This window comes from Zosterops lateralis (assembly GCF_965231275.1).
Source record: "Zosterops lateralis genome assembly, chromosome: 16".
Lineage (NCBI taxonomy): Eukaryota > Metazoa > Chordata > Aves > Passeriformes > Zosteropidae > Zosterops > Zosterops lateralis.
The window spans coordinates 6,637,552-6,659,490 of record NC_139776.1 but is presented as its reverse complement, the minus strand read 5'-3'; the positions used below and the strand labels follow the sequence as shown (position 1 = coordinate 6,659,490).

General features: G+C 49.9%; 1 protein-coding gene across 1 annotated transcript in view; it reads left to right on the top strand.

The window, feature by feature from the left end:
* Positions 1 to 944: 944 nt before the first annotated feature.
* The window catches only part of MYT1 (myelin transcription factor 1), a 59,256-nt gene continuing 38,261 nt past the window's right edge, over positions 945 to 21,939 (top strand). The window contains exons 1-2 of the mRNA XM_083872943.1: positions 945 to 1,706; positions 19,195 to 19,295. The gene's annotated coding sequence lies outside the window, so the exon portion shown is untranslated. The remainder of the gene's footprint in view (positions 1,707 to 19,194; positions 19,296 to 21,939) is intronic.

The window sequence follows — 21,939 nt, the reverse complement described above, 5'->3', positions numbered from 1 at the left end:
ATGTGAACTCTTGGAAAGTGAGACTCCTTCTGGAGCATAATACAGGAACGTGCACTTTTCTCGCTTACAAACAACCCCTAAACTATTTTAGTTACCGTTTTCTTTTAAGACTTTTCCTTATGTTGTTCCTCCTATCCCAACACCCATAATGTAAAATGTAAACCACCTTCCCCGGGGTGAAGTGTTGTCTGCTGGGAGTACATGATGTCCTTTTTTTTTTTTTTTTTTTTTTTTCCTCTTAAGAGGAAGGAAAAAAAAATAAATTAAAATATTTATACACCTTTTAACCACCGCCTTTTGAATATGTATATCAGCTAATATGCAATACTTCCAGGTTCATAGAGGCGATAAATTTCCCAGTCTGTTCTTTATGGTGATAGGTCATCTTCCTAACCACCAATAAATATTGTAAAGTACTTTCGCTGGAGCTGTGCTAACCCAGGGCATCTGTCACTCGCTGCTTGCTGCTATTAGGAATTATTGGGCCGTACCACGCGCCGGGATGCGCGGGGGGGGACGCGGAACGGCGCTCGCCGCTCTCGCCCTCCTTTTGTGTTTGCTGCTGTCACAGGAGCCCCGAGCCTCGCGCATATTAATTATGAATCAGCTCGGGTAAAATCATTCACCTTCTGCCGGGTCCTGGGGAGGGGGGGGCGCCGGCAGAGAGGGGCCGGCGGGGCCGGGAGAGCCCCAACTCTCGGTGCACTCGAGGCAGCCGCTCCATCTCTCTCGCTCGCTCTCTTTGATGCTATACTGTAAATTTATTTCACCTCAGAGAGTAAACAGATATATTGCAACCCCAAGGGTTCATGGGTAGTGTATTTACAAAGGGAAGGCGCAGCAAGCCCCCTCTGTGCCATTTCCATTAATGAGAGCGGTCATTAAGTAAATGAGACATTGCCTTTAGCAGGCTTAAGAGTTCACACACTAAGGAGTATCAGATATTTAATTGAAACCAACAACCCGTCTTACACGCGTGTTACTGGTGTAGGGAAGTGGGCTGCCCTCCAAGAACTCTCCCCCCACAACCTCCCCCATGCAAATTTCATGATTGGTTTCCGTGATGTCATTTTGTAAAGGGGCAGACAATAGCTGTGGGGAAAGGTAAGTCAATATTATGTTCTTTCGCTGACAAAGGCAGATAATGCTGGCTTTTTTTTCTTTTTCTTTTTTTTCCTCCTTTTTTTTTTTTTTTTTTTTTTTTTTTTTTTTTTTTTTTTTCACCTCCCCTCCCCTCCCTCGGATTGAGACAGAGGGGAAAGGCTTTCGGAGCACACAGTTGATGTAAACAGACGCAGGCGTTTCGCCTTTACAGCACGAAGGCTGGGTTGTTGTTTTGAAAATTGCACTGGAGAACCGAGGGGATTTTTATGATGATCATCATGCTCCCAGGTCCATCTTTGCTCGCTCGCTCTCTCGCCGCCTGCGAGACGCTAGTGGACATGTTATGCTTCTGACTGAAAAGAGGTTGAATAAGATGAGAAAGGAGGAGATTTATTAAAAAAAAAAAAAAAAAAAACAAACAAACCAAACCAAAACCGCAACGTCGCATTCAACCGGGAAACTTTCTGACTATTTCTGGAAGAGGATGCTTGCCGGGTTTGTGAGCCGCGGGATCGGTGGATGTTTATCCGGAGGGAGGTGTTAGCAGAAGACGCTCCGGGGCGCCGGGAGGAGTTGGCGGCGGCCCCGCGGAGCTCTCGGAGGTGCTGAGGGCCGGGCGGGACCCCGGGGCTCCCTCACCGCGCTCCCCTCGCCCCCGGCCGGGCCCTTTCCTGCCTCAACTCCGGCCCGAGTCCCAGCCCCGCACTCCGGGGCTTTGGGGAGCTCCCCCTGCCCCGGCTGCTCCCTCCTGCCACTGCCACACTTTTCTTTTTTCCTCCTTTTTTCCCCTTTCCTCCCCCCGCCACCCTCTTCTTTCCGATTATTGCCTACTTTAGAGTTCTCTATTTATAGCGGCGGAGCACAAGGGAAGTGTGCCATGTTTGTGCATCTCTCTCTATACGTTTGACCACGACAGAAATCTGCGCGCTCGTATTTTTAGCTCGCTCGGAAGAGGCTTTGCTCGGGCTAATCTCTTTATCAATTTTAGCAAAGTTTGTTGTGGTGGTTGTTCCGTGGGTTGTTCGGAGAGGCAGCGAGGGGCAGGGGGTTGATGTCTGAGGATGTGTTTGGATCCAGCCGGGCTGACTTTGGGGGGCACTTTGCCCGCGGGTAGGACCGACCCCCAAAGGGGAGGCGGCCCCAAAGGGGGCTCGGGACCCTCGGGGGCTCCCCCACACAAAGGGGAGGCCGTGGGGCTCAGCGCTGTCGGGGCAGGAGGTTTGGGGCATCCCCACGGGCAGGGATGGGGACAGGCTGCCCCCCTGGATCCGGCCGGGGACAGCCGCTCTCCCCCCGCTATTGTTGATCCCCCTCGCTTGGAGCAGCCGCTGAAAACAAGTGCGAAAAGCCCCGGCTAAATCCTCGCCGTCGCCCTGCCGCTACTTTTAGTTATTCTTTTTTTTCTTTCTCTCCCTTTCCCTCTCTCTCGTTGGCTCATCTGCTGTTATTATCAGCCTTTTCCATATGGCCACTTTAATTAATGGCAGACAAAAGGGACTTCGGGCGCGGGGGGAGGAGGAATCTAGGAATTAGAGTTTATAGTTGGTTTGTCTCTCTCTGATGCTGTCATAGAAACCAGAAGCAAAGATGCCGCCTTTCCACTTCTTTGTATGATCCTGTTTATTGTTCCCGAGCGGCGCAGATTGGAGCAGGCGCGTGTTGCAAAGCACAAACCAGCGCCGGCTGCTGCCGCCGGGAAAGCCGGGCACGACTTGTCCCCTTCGGCTCTTTCAAACCTGCCTGCCCTCCCCCCTTCTGTCCCCTCCTTCACCTGCCTCGGGAAGAACAAGGGGAACTTGGTTTTCTTTTTTTTTTTTTTTTTTTTTTTTTTTTTAATTTTTTTTTCCTTATCTTTCTTTTTTCCCCTTGTTTTTATTTTTTTTCCTTACTTTTTTCCTTGTCTTTTAGGCTTTTTTCTTTTATTTTCTCCCCTCTAAGCGCTACTGTGGGTGTGTGTGATCCCAGCCACACAAAGAGTAGGAAAACTCCGGGAAGTTGTGGTTTTCCCTCCCCGGAAGGCAGAGGAGCTGTCCCCGGTGTCCCGCTGGAGTCGGGCCCGGAGCGGCGGCTCGGGCTCTGTCCCCGGTGCTGTCACCGCCGGGGACCCCGGGCTGGGTGGCCGCGGTCGGGTTGGCGATTTCCCCGGGGGTCCCGGCGAGGAAGGGTCTGTGCTGGCAGCGCCGCTTGTCCCCTGCTCGGTCCCAAGTGAGGAGTGGGCATGGGATCCCTTCCCCCGCTGTCCCCGCTGTGTCCCCGCTGTCCCGTGGCAGCTCTCGGGGGGTCAGGGGGCAGCGGGGACACCTCGTGCTGTAGGAAAAGACAGAATTTTGGCTCCCTCTCCTCCTCCTGGGAGTCCCGGGGCTCGGCCCGGCTGGAGGGGTGTCCCCTGCGGGATGGAGCTTAAGGTCACTGCCGAGGGTGGCCTTGGTGACTTTGGGACAGGGGTGCTCCCTCCCCTTTGGGCAACTCCTGGGCTGGAAGTGGGTGAGAACCCCCTTCCCTAAAGACCCCAAACCTCCCTTATTCTTCCTCTACCTCCACCTCCTGCACTCCCTGTCTGTCTGAGCTACCCGGTCCCTTTGCCCCCAGAATCCTGCTCATCCCCAGGGCGGGGGGGACACGGAGCAGGGGACAGGATCAGGACAGCTCTCACCCCTGCATTCCCCGGTTCTTGTTTCGGGCAGCCCGACTACGGCCCTGAATGCCCGGGGCTGGGCTGGGAGAGAAGGGGGGCACAAGTGCCTTCCTGCCGGGACTGTCCCCAACAGCCCGGAGTGACAAACCGGGGCTGGGGGCGGGCAGGGGGTGGCCAAGCCCCGTTCTGAGCCTCCCCCGCCCCGTCCCGCAGAGCCCGGGAGCCGGAGCAGTTCCCGGCAGTCAGATGGTGATGATGGTGATGATGATGATGATGATGATGATGATGAGGGCAGGGCTGACTTCACAGGACGTAGCTCGGCGTCAGAGCCGCTGCCATTTTAGCAGACGGTACAAACCCCCCCCTCCGGCCCCCTCAAGGCTCAGCTTTGGGGAGCTGCCTCCAAACTTGGGTTCTGGACGGGACACGCTGCTCTCCCTGGGCTTTGGGGGGAGCAGCGCGCCCTAAGTCAGTCACTCTCGGAAGAGGCTGAATGACACAGCCTTAGAGCTCAGCAATAGAAACTCTTTTCTTTTCCTGAAATCCCAGCGCAGTTTTGCATCAGGGCTTGAGGAGCACGGGTGAGGTTACACTCCTGAACCCCCGAAATCAGCCTGGGTGATGCAAAATGGTCTTTCCCTCCCTGGCCAGGGGCAGAGCCCTCCTTTGGCAGCCTCGGGGGGTTTATTTTGCACGGGGGGCTCCCGCCCCAGCTCAAAGCCTGGGGGGACCGGGACCCTCTGCCCCCGAGAGCAGAGAGAGGAAAGGGAAGAGGAGGATTTACAGTAAAGGCTGGAGCCAGGGCTGGGCTGGGCTTCCCAGAAGACACGAAATGAGGCGTGTGAAGGGGAGGGAGAGGCGGGGAAGCATCGCCTTACCGGGGGGAAGTGAGATGTGGAACTTTAATGGCAGAGTGGGGCACAGGACCCACCCTTTCCTTTGCTTTGTGAGTTTGTGTGAGTTTCTAAATGGAAGGGCTTCTTTTTTCTAGCTGTGGACTCTATGGCTGAGTCGTTAGAGCCCTTTCCTTAGTGACAAAGTGCATCTCCTGTCGTCACTTTATAGCTGTTCCTCTTTCTCGTCCATGGGAGCTGAGCATGAAGGATCCATGCTTCAGACATCCCGAGCTGGGAACACACCACCACTGTGTGTTCCTCTTCTTTCCCCAGCAAATCCCCTTTTGGGTTATTTATTGTGCAGGTGCTCCCTGGCTGTGCAGACAAGGAGGGAGCTGAGGTGGCCCCACACTTCAGGTTTATTTGGCTTTACAGTCCTACAGCAGCTATGAAAGGATCAGCCTGGGGAAAACTGCCAGACAGCCTCTCAATTCCCAGGTGTTTCTGGAGTTTTGGCAGGGCAGAAGTTGCTGTCAAGAAATTCCATATTTTTCTCTGCCTTTTTCTTCTTTCTCTTGTGTTTTACTGGTTTCTGCAAAGAGTAACTCCACCCATGTTCCCATGCTGGTCTTATTGGGTGTGGGGTGCAGAGTCCACTGGTGTCCCTGGCACCCTTAAGGCAGGATTGTATGAAACTTCCCATCTTATAATATATTTATCACTTCTGAGGCTGTTTACCTTTGCAAAGTAGATGTTGGAGGAGGAGAATCATGGTGTGAATAGAGAAGTGGAGTGACAAGCACACGCTGTGAAAAGTTGCTGTAGTGGAGAAAGGCCCCAAAATACCTTGTTCCTAGAATGAAACAAATTTACGTGAGAGTTTATTTTCTGGGATCTGGGAGCCAGGTCTTGAGTAATGGCAGAGAGCAGAGTTGGGGCATCCCTTCTGCTCCCTTCAGAGATGGGAGGGGAATCTTTCCCCTCCCATTCCCCACAAATATTTTCACCAGGGAGAAAAGGGCTTTGTGGGTTTATATTTGGAGTTTCCCCTCTTGGCTGGTCAATCTGCCAAAGTGCAGAGTTTGCCCAGAGTTGTTAAACTCTGAAAGTGCAGAGTTTGCCCTTGGAGCTGGGGAGCTGCTTTGCTGGGAGCAGCTGTGTGGTGGCTTTGCCCTTTGGGCCAGGGCTGGCACACAGAAGGTGAAGAGCAGTTTCCAATCATCTCCTCCCCAAGCAGCTTCCCTGAGAACAGCAGCGGAGGTGCTGGAATCCCTTGGCTGCCCTGAGCTGCTTTCCCACAGTATTTACCTGGAAATGAGGTTGTTTCTGCCTTGGGAACAGCTGAAGTTGGGCACTGAGGTGAGGACATCTCAGGGGCATGAACATGCATCGAACAATTACATTTAAAGACTGTGAAAAATTAAAAATCACCAGAGTGGAGCAGATCCTCAAAAACTGTGGCTTTTCTAAGGACTGTTTCATAGAAGGCACAAGTTGGAGTTTTAAGGAAAAATGGCAAATATACATCCCCAAACGAGTGGTTTTCTGTTGTTGAGGCTATTCAGCCCTGCAATGCTCCTGTGAGCCCTGGCTGTGGACTTGCAGGACCAGATGATTTCTGGGGTGGAGAGGCCCAGACAAACACACTGACCACTTTCTATGAGAAGTTCGTCTCTTGAAGCAGGGGTTTGCCCTTTGGGGGGTTGTGTTTTGAACAGCTCTGGCTGCTTTTAAAAACCATTCACCCCTTCATACTACAGCAGCCCTTGGGGAGGCAATGCCTGTAGGAAACTGGTCCAGCAGTGCCCTGGATGGACCCAGCACTGGGAGCTGTGGCTGGGTTTGGGCAGACCCAAGAGAGAAAAGGAAGTTGTGGCTTGTTTGTGGATGAGTTCAGGGAGAGGATGTGAGCTGGGAGTGTGGCCAGGGCTCCATCCCACTGCCCTGCTCCTCTGCTGTTCCCATCAGAGCATCCTGGAGTACCCATTGCCACACACACATCCATGTGTGGCTCAGATGCCAGGTGTGTTTTGTAGCTGCAAGGAAATGAATTAGCTGAGAAAGTTTGCCCAGGGAAGGCTGGTCTGGTGTGAAAGGATGTCAGGAAAGGGAAATAGGGAATTCCCAGGCATAGTTTGGTAGAGGAAAAAGTGGCTGGGATCACCTTGTTCTGCCAGCTGGGCTGTTCCCAGCAAATGTCAGTCTTAGAGCAGAAATACCATGTTCTGTAGTCCTCTGATTTTCAGTTTGGTTTGGTTTAGGGAAAAAAAAAAAAAAGAAAAAAAATCACCTAAATTAAAATACTTTTGATCTTTGTCTTTCATTGAACTTTTTGCTTCAGAGAGAATAGATTAATAAACACTTTCAAATGGAAAAACATAGTTTGGAAAGGTTCCCCTTTCATCTTTAACACAGAGCTTTAATGCTAACCTGAGTATGAGTTGGCTGCTCCCTCATTCCTTTTCCCTCTCTTTTTTTTTTTTTTTTTTTTTTTTTTAATCTTAACAACAATAACTTTGCTTTTATTGTGATCATGCTGGCCTTTACTGGTCACTTTTTATTCTTTCCTTTTTTTATTTTGAAGTCAGCACGTTAAAAAAAAAAAAATCGCAATGTTATTTTAATCAGACCAAATGAAAGAGCAAATCAGAGCGAGAATTTTAATCTGCCCCAAGCAAAACTGCCTTGTACATCTGTCATGTTGGGATTAGTGGAACTCTTTAAAGAAGCTGCAGACTTTTTAAACAAAGTATTAAACATTTGTGACCTGATTTCCATTCTTACAATATTCTCATTAATAAGAGTGCAGGCTGAAAAGACATCTGTTAGGTTCTATTTGTTTTAAGAATATTAAAGGCTAATAAGAATATTGGAGGGTGGGGGGTGTGGTGGGAGGGAGTCTAAGTGTAGTATTTAGAGCCAGATCTCAGAGCTGCAGTTTTCCAAAATGATTTTGGTTCTAACTTGGTGCAGGGTAGAGGGAAACACAAATCTTGGACCTCGAGTTGGATGTTCCATGTTGTTGTTTGTGGTCGGTTTAGGCTGTTGATGTTTATGTGAGGCCTCCCTTTGAGCTGGGAGCTTTGCCTGGGGCTCCATCCCTGTTCAGGGAGTGGAGAAGGGGAAACTCGGCCTTTCCATGATCAAATTTAGGCTGAAATGGTGCAGAGGCAGAGATACAGTGTTAAATTGCACACAAACACAACTAGTGTGCTTGTGTCACCTGCACTCATCCAGAGCTGCTTTGGACCAGCAAGAAAGCAAAGTAGAGAGGGAGAGAAAATGTCCTTCGTGGGCTTGCTGCTTGTTTTGTACTTGATGGGAAGGCAGTTAAAGTAAATGGCCCAGCTTGGACCCCTAAGGAACAAATAAAGCCAGGCATGTGTTGGGTAAAGTACTCGCTGAAAGAAGCCTTCAGTATAAACGTGCATATATGGTTTAAGAGAAGGTTGCTGTCGACTGCAATCTTTGCATCTTGTTTATGCTTGCTGGGTAAAATATTAACTAAAGCATCTGAACATAAAGTTCTGGTGTGAAAGAATATCAGCAGGGGAGAGCCATATGGTGCCAGGCTGCTAACAAAATACCAAACGCTGGAGATTCCTTTTTGCAGAAGCCTGAAAACTCTCGTTCCCATCCATAATACATGAGTTCACGCCTTTGATTACTCCAAACATTAGTCCAAGTGGTGCAGGAGTCTCTTTGGAGCTTACACAACTTAGGGCACGCCGTGCTCTTCCCCCCTCTTCCTTTACATAAAAGAAATCGATGTCGAGCTGTTAAGATACAAATATCCAATATGCTGTAAGACAATATGTTTCCGAAACTGCTGCGTGAGCTGCCTTCCCTCTAATTAAATATAAACTGCAGTACAGGCTCGGCTTTCTTCGTTCCTCTGCTTGAAATTGTTTGGCAAGCGTATGGCTCTCCCTAGGACAGCATCTGCAAGCGGGGTTGGTGCCAGTTTTGGGGAAGCCTCCAGCTCCTTGTGGGTGCAATCAGAACCTCTCTGATCAATGCTGAGGGCTGTAATCGTCTCTCTGAGCAGCAGCTCCCAGGCAGGTTTATCTGAGCCCTCTCTGCAAGTCCAGGGTCGGGTGTGCTCAGCAGCAAAGGATTCAAACCTGGCATTAAGAGGATCCCCTGGTGAATATTATTATAAGGTACAAGAGATGGCTCAGGGGAGCTTTCATGCACGCAGTATTTAAAAAACAAGTTATTGCTGGCAAAATCTATAGGTGACAGTCTGAGGACTTTTGAAAAATCTTTTCTCTCTTTTTAAACAATCCCTTGAAACCAACAATTTGACATTGAACAGCTTGTGCTTGTCACTTGGCTCCCTGAGTGTGGCTGGTTAAGGTTTGTGGTGAGCACCCCATTACCTGAACACCTACAGAGTGCAGAGAAACCTCCCCAGCAGCTGCCTTGGGTTATCCCACATTTCAGAGCTGGAGCCTTTCCCTGCTCCTGGTGTTTCTCCAGCCAGGGAGATGCAGGTCTGGGGGATGGAAGGCAGTGGCTCTCTGACATGAGTTTGGGGCCAAAGCTTGCATTTGAGTGGCCTGTTTCAGCTCTTGGACATCCAAACTCTCTGGAAGCACATCAGGTTTAGGACCTAAATGCAGAATTAGGCTTTCCTTTTAGCACTGGCTCTTCCCATTATTGTGGCTGTGTGAGCAGTGCAGGGTGATGGGATGGGAATTAAGTCAATGCCAGAATGCTGCTGGCTGAAGGTTTGGTGAATGTTTTATGGCAGGGAAGGGTCAAATCTGCAGTACTGTGGCCCAAAGAAAGGCTGCTCTGGTGAGCTGCTGGGATAAGTGAAGGTGTCAGGTGGGCTTTGAGAGAAGTTGCCTGATTTCAGCCTAAAATTGCCTTCTAGTGGGGCTTGAAGCCTAAATTGAGCCTTTCTGAGGACACGTGTCCAGTCCTTGCTCTGCACACAAAGCCCAAGTGCCTGTGTGGGAATGAGAGGAAAATAAATGAATTCACTCCCATGGCAAAGGAAAAAACAGAAGATTCATTTGCAGGAAATAAAAATTTTTGGGTGGGTGAGATTTTGGGTGAAGTTAGTCCAGCTTGACTGGCTCAGCAGAGAGGAAAGGGTTCATCCTTCTAAAAGCTGATGTGTCCATGAGCACGTCTGGAGTCCCAGCTTCTCCTGCTTTTGCATACATTTCTCTTCCATAATTCTGAAGCTTTGCATCTAGCAAGCTTCTGGCAAGTGGAGTTAAAGGTTTGTTTGTTGCCCTCAATATTTTGATGTAATTAGTCAGCGAGCAACTCACTGCTTTTGCCCAGAGAAACACGCTCTCCAAGAACACAAGTGACAGGAGAGGATTAATAGCCTTCTGGAGAGAGCTGCTCCATTTTTTATTTAATAAAAAATGGAAAAAAAAAAGGAGAAAAAAATAGTGCCTGGGAGCAATGTTGTTGCTTTAAAAAAAATGACATTTGAAATGGTTAACTCTGCCTGCGGTATCTCAGTGGAGCACAGAGTTGTCAGCTCCTGTCCCACATTCCCTAGAAACTTTCAACTCCCTCTCATCATGGAGCAGCTTTCCTGGCTCCCAGGGAGGCAGGTGGCTCTGGCAGGTTGGCTGCTCCCACTGCACTCACCCACTGAGCAAGGGCATCCTGCAGAATGGGGAGGATTGGGAGAAAATGGTTTGGAGAGGAGAGAAACTTCCAACCTGTAGGATATGAGCTGGTGCTTGGCTATAAGTCTGGGGGTGTCTGCACTGCTGGGCAATGTGGCTTCCCCTGCTCCTGGCTCAGTTTTGGGATCAAACTGATGCAGCACAGAAGGCTCAGCCTGTGAAAGAGGCTGGAAGTGGGGATGAAAGCTGCTCTGAGAGCAGTGCCCATGGGCATCCAGCTACTCCCTCACCCTCCTCCTTGTCCCTGCATCATATCCCCAAGCATGCGAAGGCTGCAGGAAGGACAGAAAGGTATCACTCGCCTCTATTTAATTTCAATTACACAGAGCCTGCAGGAGCGCTCAGAACGGTGCCAGCAGGGCTATAAACTCAACATATTTGATGATTCTCCTTTTTTTTCAGGCAAATGGTGCACAGCAGCCGCCCCATTCAGCAGCAATAATCCTGGGGGGCTGTGACACTCGTGCTGCAGTAGTGACTCCTGTTTAATGAGCTGACCCTTCAGAAGGCATTAATTGCCTCATTTCGTGGTGGGCAGCGTGGCACCCTGAGCCTGCCCCTGATCTGGGGGTTCTGGTGAGGGGATGGTTTGGTTTGAGTGTGCCAAGCCCGGGAGGGAGGGGGATGCTGGTGGGGGCTGAGAGCCAGCAGGCACTGAGCAGAGCTGCCTCGTACCCCTGGGGAGCTGCTGCTGCACAATGATCTCACCTCCTTTTATGCCTTATTGCTTCTGTCTCCCTGACTCCATATGACACACGCTTACGTGTCAACTTTTCACTTCTTATATGGCAGCAGAGAGAAAAGGCTTAATATCGTAAAGACAAGCTGGCAGCTGGGAAGTCGCCCATTTAGTCATCTAACTTTGCGTCAGAGGCACTGCCAGCCCCTTCCCTGGCTCTTTCAGGCAGCTTCTCCCTCCTCTGCCCAGCCTGGTGTCACATGTGGTAGAAATCCCTGTCAGGAAAACACCTCCCTGAGCAAATGCTGTTGATGGACCCCAGTCCTGTGCTGGGGGCGAGGCAGTTTGTGTTCCACAAACACAGCTCTGTGCTCAACGTGGGCCAAATTTGGGCAGAAAAAATGCGGGGTTTTGTTTAAGCTTTGGGGGTTTTGCTGTTGTTTTTACCCAGAACTTACAAGGCTGAGAGTGAAATGTAACAGCAGATTCAAAATAACTTGGGCTGTGACAGTCAGCACTGGGACATCTCAGGAGGGTTGGAGCTCAGAAGGAACCTGAGAATCATTGCCAGCTAAATCTATGGATGGCTAAAATAGTAGAGGAAAGACCAGTTCCTATTTCCCCTGTTTCTTCTACTCTTTCCCTACACACTGGGGAAATCTGTATTTGCTGCCCAGAAGCAGGTGCTGAACCCTGTGCTGCCTCATCCCAGGAGGGCTGTCTGTAGTTGGCCTTTTACATTTGGCTTCCCCTCATTGCTCAGCCTTGTGTACCCCCTGTGCAAGCACCGTGCTCAGGCTCTCTCTTCTCTCATCCCTCAGTTTCCAGTCTGATGATGGAGTGGTTTGGATGCAGCGTGTCAGATACTTGAACTGGATCAACACCTCCAGCTCAGTCTGTTTGACATTCATCCATGCTGGGAGCACTTCCCTGTGCAGGCTTAGGGCAGCTGTGGGGAAGGGGACTTTGTTTTCAGCAGTTGCTGATGACTTCTTTCACCCCTCAGCTTGATGGGGTGGGTTTACCAGTGTGGGGACAGCCCTGTCCCCATGCCCACAGGTGAGGAGATGCACAGAGGGCTGGTGCTGTGACTGCTGTCGTAGTGGAGGTGGAAGCTGCTTTCCACCAGAGGTGTCCCAACAGCTGGGAGAAAGAGAGGTGAATTAGGGGAGCCTTGGAGGTGAAATCCCCAACTCATTTGTTTCTCTGAATCATTGTGGCTCCTTCCTCATTAGCCCCTTCTTCAGCCACCCTTCTCCCTGTTCATCTTCAGGCCCAGAGTCCTAATGCTGCCCTGGCGCCCCTTTGTACAGCACAAAGAGCACACACAGCCCTGAAGGTCTTCCCAGACCTCCTCAGGTGGGGAAGGGCATCCTTGCCCAACACTGGCACTGCCAGTGGGCACACTCCTTGTTCCTGTTCTCACCGTGGCTTACACAGGTTGTTTTCCCACTCCTGAGGCTCCTGTACATCAGCAGCACCACAGGAAGGGTTTTACAAGACTTGTTACCTCACCCTGAGCCATCAGGTGGTTTCCTTCCTCAGCAACTGTCTCGGGGCTGCTTCCTTCCCCCTGGTCTCCAAGACATACTTGTCCAAAAGCATCTCCAAGAATTTATTTGCACTAAATTCTCCTGCTGGTGTTTCGACAAGTCTGCTCCACAGAGGCTTTCAATTTGGTATGAAAAGTAATTATTGCCAGGGTGCAGTTTAGCTATTGTGTTTTACAGTGCTGGTAAGGTTAAAAGAAATAATAATAATAATACAAGAAAGACTCAGCCAGAGTAACTGCCTGCAACATGCTATTTGCATTTTTAAGGAAATACTTCTTTGAGACAGCTTGGGTGAAAGGTCGGCATTTGCATATAAATGGAAAAGAAAGTGTGTGATGCTGGAAGTTACATCTATATTATTTTCTCAGCAGTGAGCTGCTGTTCTGGAGATTAAGGGACGCAGTTTGCATTTGGCTTTTGTTGAATAGGGACGGTACCAGGAAAGGCAAATTAGAACAAAATAATGAGGGAAATGTGCAAGAAGAAAGAAGCAACATCCTGTTCCTGAGAGATGCTCTCCTGCACTGCCTGACGCCTCACACGCCTGCTTGCACACGCACTGGGCACACACGGATGAGTGTGGCTGGGAACAGCTCCCTTTGCATGTACAAAAGGAGGGATGCTGGGGATGACGCCAGTGGCAGGAGGGGTCCCTGCTGTGAATAAGCCTGGCAGAAATGAGGATGATGGTGCTCATCATTTGGAAGTGATATGCCGGGCTTTTTTTTATATATATATATATATATATATATTGTTGTTTTCTCTTTTCAGTCAGGTTCAGGTATGTTTGGAGAGGAATTATCAGCCATCTCAATGAGGTTCCTTCAGTTGCAGTAGGAACATTCACACTTTGTGGCTGGCAGGGCAAAGGCAGGAGGCAGAGAAAATCCACAGCTCAGGTCTTGCTCTTGCCTTGGAGGGGCCCACATTGACTGAGAGATTTTCCAGGCCCTGCTGCTGCTCTGGGCCTTGGAAACACCAAAAGGATTCTCTGGTGGAGAACCCCAGTGCTTTGTTTCCCCTCTTGTTGGTGGCCTCGCTCACCACATTCAGAGCAGCTTTGTGCTTTGACAGCTCCCCCATGGAGCTGGGGGAAAATCAGATGTTGAACAATGTTCACTCTTTAATCTTTTTGATCAATACTTAAGAACACCGTGCAGACAGCAGCGGTGCTGTGGGCACGAGGCTTTTGTTCCTCTCTCGAAGAGTACACAAGTGGTACAAGGATGGAAGGTGAAAATCACCTCCTTTTATGCCTTCTGCTGTGTCCTGCTGCTGTGTACTGTGTACTGTGCTGCTGCCACTTGGTAGGAAAAAAAAAAAAAAGCTCTAATAAAAACTCTTATTAACTGGCCATGAACACTGGAGCATGAATATTGCTCTTAATGAGGACACACCACAGCCTCATTTGCTTCCCTGGCATTGTAGGTGCACAGGGCTCCAGCCCCTGCAGCCCTGGGTGTTACAGACAAACAGGAGGGAATGTTGGTCCTTCCCTAGAGCACAGTTTGGTGCGCAGAGGTGCTGGGCAGGGGTGGAAAGAGGATCCTGGATGAAGGGTGGCAGCACAACCATCACCAGGGTCTAGGGGTGTCAGGTCCCATGGCAGGGTGACGTCTGTACCCTGCTCCTGGTGGATTTTGAGCTTGTTAATGAATCCCACCACTGAGGGTTTTGCTCCCTCTCCAAAGAGCAGTTTTCTTTGCTTCTTCCATTGAAACATGTTTTTGTGTTCAGGAGATTTGAGTCTTTTTGTGATTCAACTGGTTGCTCACTGTCCATGGGGAAGGGATGATTCCCTGTTCCCATCAAGGATCTGACAAAGAGTTCAAGAGCATGCAAAAGTGCCAGGTATGACAGGACAAAGCATGAGCTGGCAGGGCTGAGGTGACCACAGGGGCTGACACAGCTGCCTGGGCAGGGCTGGCAGCTGACAGAAGCAGGATGAGCCAAGAGGTGAGGTGGCAGGGGCTGGGAAGGAGGACATGAGTCACTTGTGCTTCAGGCAGTGCTGGAGGAGGGAGCAGAGGCAGGGGATGCTCTCTGGGCTACAGGAATGGCTGGAAGGAGAGTGGCAGGTTCTTGTGGCTGGAAATGGGGAAGCAGCAGCACAATGCTAGTGGTGGCCTGTCCTCTTTCCCCTGGCACAGTCTGGTGCTCCCCTCCTGTGCCCTGTGCCCCAGGACCTGCAGAGATGAGCAGGCTGTACTTGGCTGTCAGCACTGAACACCTTGGAGCTGTGCTGGTGCTGAGCCAGTGCCTCAGTGTGTCAGCAAGGCACGCTGTGCTGCAGGGGGCTGTTTGGAAGGGAAAGTACTAGAAAGGCTTGTTCCTGCTGAAATCAAACCCTTCCTTTCCTTTGAGTAAGAGGAAAATAAAAGGTCAGAGTGAGCATCACAGATTTCATGACATCACAGTGTGCAGTTCGATAGCAGGGTGGGTTAAGCCAGCACTGTGTGTTTGTTGGGGCTGTGGAATCACAAATGCAGCTCACTGGTGCAACGACTTGTTGGGTCTCTGGAGAGCCCTGTAGTGCTTCAAGGCACCCTCTGGCTCTGTGCTGCCCTGAGAGGAGCCATGGCTGGGAATGATGTGGGGATGAGGAGCAGAGAGCAACTTTGTGAGCTGTGCAAACAGTCTCGGGGTCAGGTCCCCACAGCTCAGCCCCAGCTTTTAGGAGGAAATTCCTTATGACCCCTTAATTTTTCTTTTTTATAGAGATATTGAGGCTTCTTCCAGGGGACAATATCAAAAAAGCTCAACATCCCCATCCCTGGAAGTGTCCAAGGCCAGGTTAGACAGGGCTTGGAGCAACCTGGGATAGTGGAAGGTGTCCCTGCCCATGGCAGTGGGTTGGAATGAGATGAACTTTGTCCTTTCCAACCCAAACCATTTGATGATCTCCCTGGTGATTGTCCAGCTCCTCTCTAAATGTGATAAGGAAAACTATCTTCAGTTTAGCAAATGAGCAAAGTAAAACCACAATCCAGCCAGCCATGCTACAACTCCCATCCATACATCCCATCTTAACTAATTATTAAATCATATTTGCTGATAAGTATGAGATGTAATATCTATTACACAGCTGTTAAACCTCAATTAATATGTTTTAATGATCAGTCGTTTACTGTGCAATATACAATTAACATCCGGTATTAGATCTTAAATTAAATGCGTGTTTGGGAAGCTAAATTTGCAGCACTGAACACAGCCCTGCTGCAGTAAACAGAGATAATTGCCTGGAATAGGCAGCATTCCTGTCCCTGAGAGGGGGCTAAACCAACACTCCTGGCATCGGAGATGAATGGAGGAGATTTGCTGAAGGAGGTGGGTTCTACATTTGCCAGTGTATTTTGATTCCTACAGAGGTTTTAATTCCTTTCCTTTGGGAAAAAAAGAACCCTGATGCAGAGCTCCTGTGTTCCTGCAAGTGGGAAGGTTGAGAGTGTGGGGTGTCAGCTCAGAGGGGTCTTTACTTGGAAAATGTTGGGCAGGAGCGTGGGGCAATTAATTGTGCTGAGTCCTGGGGCTGTGTGAGGGCGTTCAGTGCTGCAGTTTGGAGCTGAGACTGAGGCCTTAAATCAAAGATAAGGCTCATGTTACCTGGCAGCAGGAAAGCTCTCATTGCACCGAGGGCTTGGGGCCACGCAGGGAAGTAAATTCACCGATCAGTGTTCTCCAGGCAGTGGCCACAGAGCTACGTGTGTGGGCAACAAACTGCAAAATCACAGAAACACAGAATGGCTTGGGCTGTGACCTTAAAGATCATATTGTTTCAGTTCTCTCCAGTCAGGGACACCTTCCATGACTGCAGGTGGCTCCAAGCCCTGCCCAACACACTTCCAGGGATGGGGCAGCCACAGCTTCTCTGGGCAGCCTGTGCCAGGGCCTCCCACCCTCTGAATAATGAACTTCTTCCTAACAGCAAATCTAAATCTCTGGGTTTTTTTAAAGCTGTTCCTCTTTATCCCATCACTATTTACCCATGTAAAAAGTTGCTCTCTCTGTTTTCTATGAAATGCAGGGGTGTCAGGCAGCCAGCAGTGCAGAGGGGTGCAGCAGCCCAGGAGTGGCTTCTCCAGATTAGAAGGTGTAAAATTTGGTTTTGAGATTATTATTTTTTTTATTTATTTATTTTTTAATTCACATAAAAGTTGGGGCCACAAAATGCTCCCTCTGATCCCTTACACTGCTGTAGTGTCTGCTCTAAGAAGTGAGCCCTCATTGCCTGGTGGGGTGCTGAAGGACCCAGCCTGTTCCCAGCAAGCTGCTGCCTCGTTAACTCAGGGTTCACCTTTTCCCATGAAAAATGCACCTGAACAAAAATGAAGAAAAATTTTCCTCCCTTCCTTTTTCTTTTCTTACACTTGGAGGAACAAATGAAGATTGATATGTTTTTCCTCTAGTCTTTCAGTTTAAATATGCAGTGATGCATCTTTATGAGGAAAGGAAGCCTTCACCCCCCATGTTCTCTCTACAGAACCTTCCCCTCACCCCATCACTTTGCTATAGCAGGTGTGACCTCTGCAGGGATTTGGGGACAGGGTGGGGCTGCAGTTGGGGCTCCCCTGGCACTGTGAGGAAAAGTGTGAGAGCTGACTGCCACCAGGCACCCCCCTCCTCATTTTCTATTAATCCTTACCTCAAAGTTTCCTATGAGGTTTGTTGTGGTTATTTTGAGGGGACTTTTCTGTGATTCTTTGGAGGGGTGCCTTTTTTTTTTCTGGCAAATTAATGCTTTCTTCTCTCTTTGTGTGTAAAACACACGAGTCTGATTAACACTCCAAATTGCTGTGGTCTCCCTCCCAAGTTTCCACATCATCTTGTTTGGGATTGGATGAAGATGACTCAAACATTTCAAGGAATCTGTTCTTTTGTACCAGGATTCCACACAAGTTTCAATGCTTTGGTTCACAGCTGTAGATATCCCAGAAGGGAACAGATAGATTCAAGGTTTGGGAGAGAACATTATTTGGCAGAGGATGGTGGTGGCTTGTCATGGATGTTGATGGGGAAAAAGCAGCCTGAGGCTCCAGTGTGTGCTCCAGTCCTGCCTGGGTGGATGGAGCTGAGGAGGGAGATGGTGGGGGAAAGCTGGTGGCTTCCCTTGGGATGTGATCCATCACACCAGCTGAGCATCTAAGTAATTTTCCAAGGGGGGGTGAGTGCAAGTGCTCCAGGCTCTGAGGTATCATTGTCCAACCTCAGTGCCAGGAGGGGACCCCAGAATATGCTGTTCCCTCTGGGATCTGCTTCCCATGGGCTAAAAAATGTATTTAAGGCAATATCCCACACCTCCTGGTGGGTGGCCCAGGCAGGGGTTAACAGACATGTCCTTCACATGACCAGGGAGCTTCCTTTCTGCTGAAGGCAGGATCTGGAGGGAGGTGGAAAGGGCAGAGCCAGCAGTGCAAGCTGATCCTCCCTGGAGACCAGATGCATTTAAGCAGCATGGAATAGAGGAAATCTGATTCCAGTGTTGACAGAGCTGCCTTGGCCATTCCCACTGGGCTGGGCAGAGGGTCTGGAGCAGGCTGGAAGTCTCTGAGCTGGTGTGGTCAACACACCTTCAGCCAGGCCAAGGCCCCTTGCCCCAGTACTCAGTCCTTTCCCACCTCTTGCTTAAAGGGATGAAAGCATGGGGCATCAGGATGGGGCCTTTGGCAAGGATAAGATGCCACTTTGAGCCAGATTTAGCCACAGCAGCTTCCAGGGTTCACCCTCTGACTTGGGCTCACATGAGAAAACAGGCCCAGAGAGGATGAGTCTGCACGTGATGATAATTTTTCCTCCTTGTGGTTGAATCTCATGACATTTCATCCTTCCAAAACCCTTGTAAGCTATCCTTCAGGTTTTCCAGGATCCATTTGTACAGTTTAACCCTCTCTCTGCTCCTGCCCCTACTGCATCCCACAGAGGATGCTCCTCTTTTAAAACATGCTGTTGGGAGAAGGATGCTGAGGGATATGCTTTAGATAAGCAGGCAGGCAGTGCTGGCCTATGAGTGTGCTATTGGAACATCTTTATTTCTTCTTATTTGATATTTTTCCCCTCTGTTCTCCTTTCTTCTGTCCATTTCTAGCTTTCCCCCCTCATTTTCTTTGGTTTTCATCATCTGCTTGGCCATCTGTGCCTCCCCACTCCCTTCCCTCAGAGCTTCTCTGAAGCAGAATAATGTTTCAGCAAGTCTTGGATTTTGTCTGCAAGCCCTGAGCCTTTTCTGAAGGTCCAGGCCAGAACACAATGCTTCAAACAGGTTTTGGAGTCTCTAACACAAATGCTTCTCCTGTATCACCTAGAAAAGTCCCCCCCCAGCTGCCCTCTTGGCTTCAGAACAGCTGTTTTAGGACAAATACATAAAGGTGACTTTGACAGTCACCTATCTTAGGAACCATCTTGGATGTACATCACCCTAAGATTGAATTATCCCAGTCTTTCAATGTTAATTTTCAGCTCTTAACAGTGTGTTTTCCAACTGAGGACCGAGCTGGGCAGAGTTGCAGTGATTTGGGTAGGCTGAGGGTGGAAATTCTTTATGGTTTGGGCTCTTGGCCTTGGCACAACACCCTGGGGTCCTGCTCGGGGCATGGAGACCCTCAGGATTTGTACAGCCATTAAAGAAAGCAGGCAGGGAATAAACACTGCATTTCTACCTCTGGTTAGTGCTGCTGACGGGGTGCAGGGCTGACTCTGGGTCCTGACCCCGTGTTCCTCTTTCACTCCCCAGAAAATGAGTTTCGGGGTGAGCTGCTGAATCAGAGGTGGACGTGTGGAGAGAAGATCAGCAGCTGCGAGGGAGCCGCCGGCCTGCACGGCACACACATCAAGGTGAGCACACAAACAGGGGCATTTTTGGGACAGTGACACCCCCACCCCATGTGTTGGCCATGGGACAAGGGGCCACATGTGCTCCAGCTCCTTCTGGACCAGCTGCTCCTGGGGGAACGGAGCCTTTCCAGTGCCCACAAAGTGAGGGGCAGGACTTGGAAATCTCTGTGTCCTCGCTACAGCCAAACCTCCTGTGTAGAGAATCCGGGCAGGGAGGGCTTCCAGCTGTCAAAGTTTGGCTTGGAGTCCAGATATTTAAATCCTTGCCTTCCTCCCCGGTGCCATCCTTCAAGGGTGGCTCAGATGTGGGTATTTAGGTCACTCCCAGGGCTGTTAAAATAGGCCCTTTCTCCAAGGCGCCGGCTGGTCGGAAGGAGCTCCTTGAACACCAGGTGAAGCCGGGGTGCCTTTGGAGGGGACAAGTGAGTCATTCATCCCCACCGGGACCCTGGACAGCTCCCGGGGCTCAACACAGCCACTCATTTACTGCTGCAGCTGTGACTGATGAAAGAGGTACAGCCAAGGCTGTCAAACCTCCTGGCAGATTCACTGCCAGCAGAGTAGGGAGCTTTAATTAAGCAGAGAACTGGGCTGTTCACTGCACAAATGGTGCTTCCTGTCCTATTTTGGCCTCTCAGTTGTCAAGCACCATCTCCAGTGAGTGGATGGACCCACCTGGGTGATGAGGAAGCTTCCTTAGGTGACTGATGTTACCGACTCTTCCTGTAGCTTTAGATAAACCAAACCCTGGGAAAACCCCAAACCAGCAAAAATCCACACTTAAAAACATCCTTCTTCACTAACAAGCTGTCAGCTGCATGCAGGTGTCGCCAGGAAAGCTCACACCTTCTTAGAAAGCAGAGTAAGCAGTTGTTGCTATATTTAAAATGAGCTCAATTAAGGCTTTTCTATTGAACCTGCCAAATAAGCACTTAGGTTAGATTTAATAAGATTGTCGTATGTTAATAAAGTAATGATTACAAAAGGTAACGTTCCCAGTACCTGGTGCTCATCTGGTGCTCTGTCTCTAACAAGCACATCACGAATATTAACCGTTTCTTGCAAGCCTCAGCTCTTCTTATCTGTGTTTTATCTGAGTGTCTGGCTCAGGGCTGAGAGGAGGGGATGGGGAGGGGGAGTCGGAAGGGAGCCTGGATATTGTGTGAGTGTGCAGCCCTCTTACCTCACGGGGGGAGAGGTCCTGATCACTCTCTAACCTTAGATCTGCATTGTGTGCACATGCTTGCACTTCTCCGTCTGCTCATAAATATCTATTGTATTTAAATGTAGTTTTTCATGCCAGTCACAGCTCGTAATCCACAGGATGTGCAGCAGTGAAGGACAATGGGATGTGGGGCACATTTACTTATTTATTTTTGCCTCTAAAGAAGTCCAGGCATGGGATAAAATTTCCCATGACAGGTTTGAAATGAGATCTCTGCAGTGCTGGGGAGAGCTGATCTCTGCATGGAGCCAGCTGAGCCCGGACACTGCTGCCAGGGCTCGTCCTGACCACGGTGTCTGGTGGCAAAACGAACCTTTGTCTCTCAAATCTCTCTTTTCCTGTGCCATTGGGATCTAGCTGGGAGGCAGCTGAATAGCAGGCAGGCTGTTGGTGAGGGCTGACTGCTGTCAGGACAGGTATGGTGGCTGGTGGTGGAGCCACCAGGGCCCATCTCTGTTGTCCCCTCCACAGAGATGCATCTCAGCCATCTCCTCACATTGTGCCACTCAAGGATAATCTCACGGAAAAGGCAGCTGGCTTATCACAGGGCTGGAAAACAATGAGATTGAAGAACTACAATTTTTTTTCCCCCTCTTCCCTGTCCCTCCTCTTCTGGCACGAGAGCCATCAGCACGTACGGAGCCACTTAGGTCTCCCTGGCATTGGGATTGTGGGTTGTAGCATTTCCCAAGAGTCGAGGGGAAGGTGTGGGTCAACTTCAACCACAGCCTCTGGAATCACCCAGCCTAATGCTGGGCTGCCAGCGCTGCTGAGGCACTGCTGCAGCTGCGCCTGTGTCAGATGTGATGCTCAGGAGCAGCTTTTCTGCTCCGCTTCCCTCGAGAGTGGAGGATGCTGCTGCCATCGCTGCGGAGCAGCAGTGCTTGGGCAGAGCTCCACTGGCAGCACTGGGTGCATTTGGGGGGGGGCCTGGACCCTTTCTGCAAATGCAAAGTGACAGCACGGCTCCAGGAGGATGTTTGTGACACAGCTGGAGTGTCGCATTCGAGGTGGGTACAAGCTGGGAGTTTGATTTTGAACATGTCAAGGCAAAGTCCTCCCCCCTCGCCAGCCCTGAGCCCAGGAACACCGTGCAGGGTGTCCTTTCCTGGAAGCAGTCAGAGCAAAAGGCAGACGGGAGCTTATTCAGCCGAGAACAGGACTCACAATAGGTGGAACGTCAGGAGGATTTAAATCAAGCAGCTAGGAAGGGCCTAGAGGAAGAAGAGGGGAAGAAAATCCTCCTAGTCTCAGAGTGTGGTTATAAAATAGCATCTGGGAGCTACTACTGAGCCTTTTTTAAAAGTAGAGCCACACTGTTGATCAAGAGTATTTCTTCCTCCATCATACCTTAATTATTTATTTCAAAAATTCACAGCTAGAGAAGGTCCAGCAGGACAAAGTCCTCTTCATTTTCTC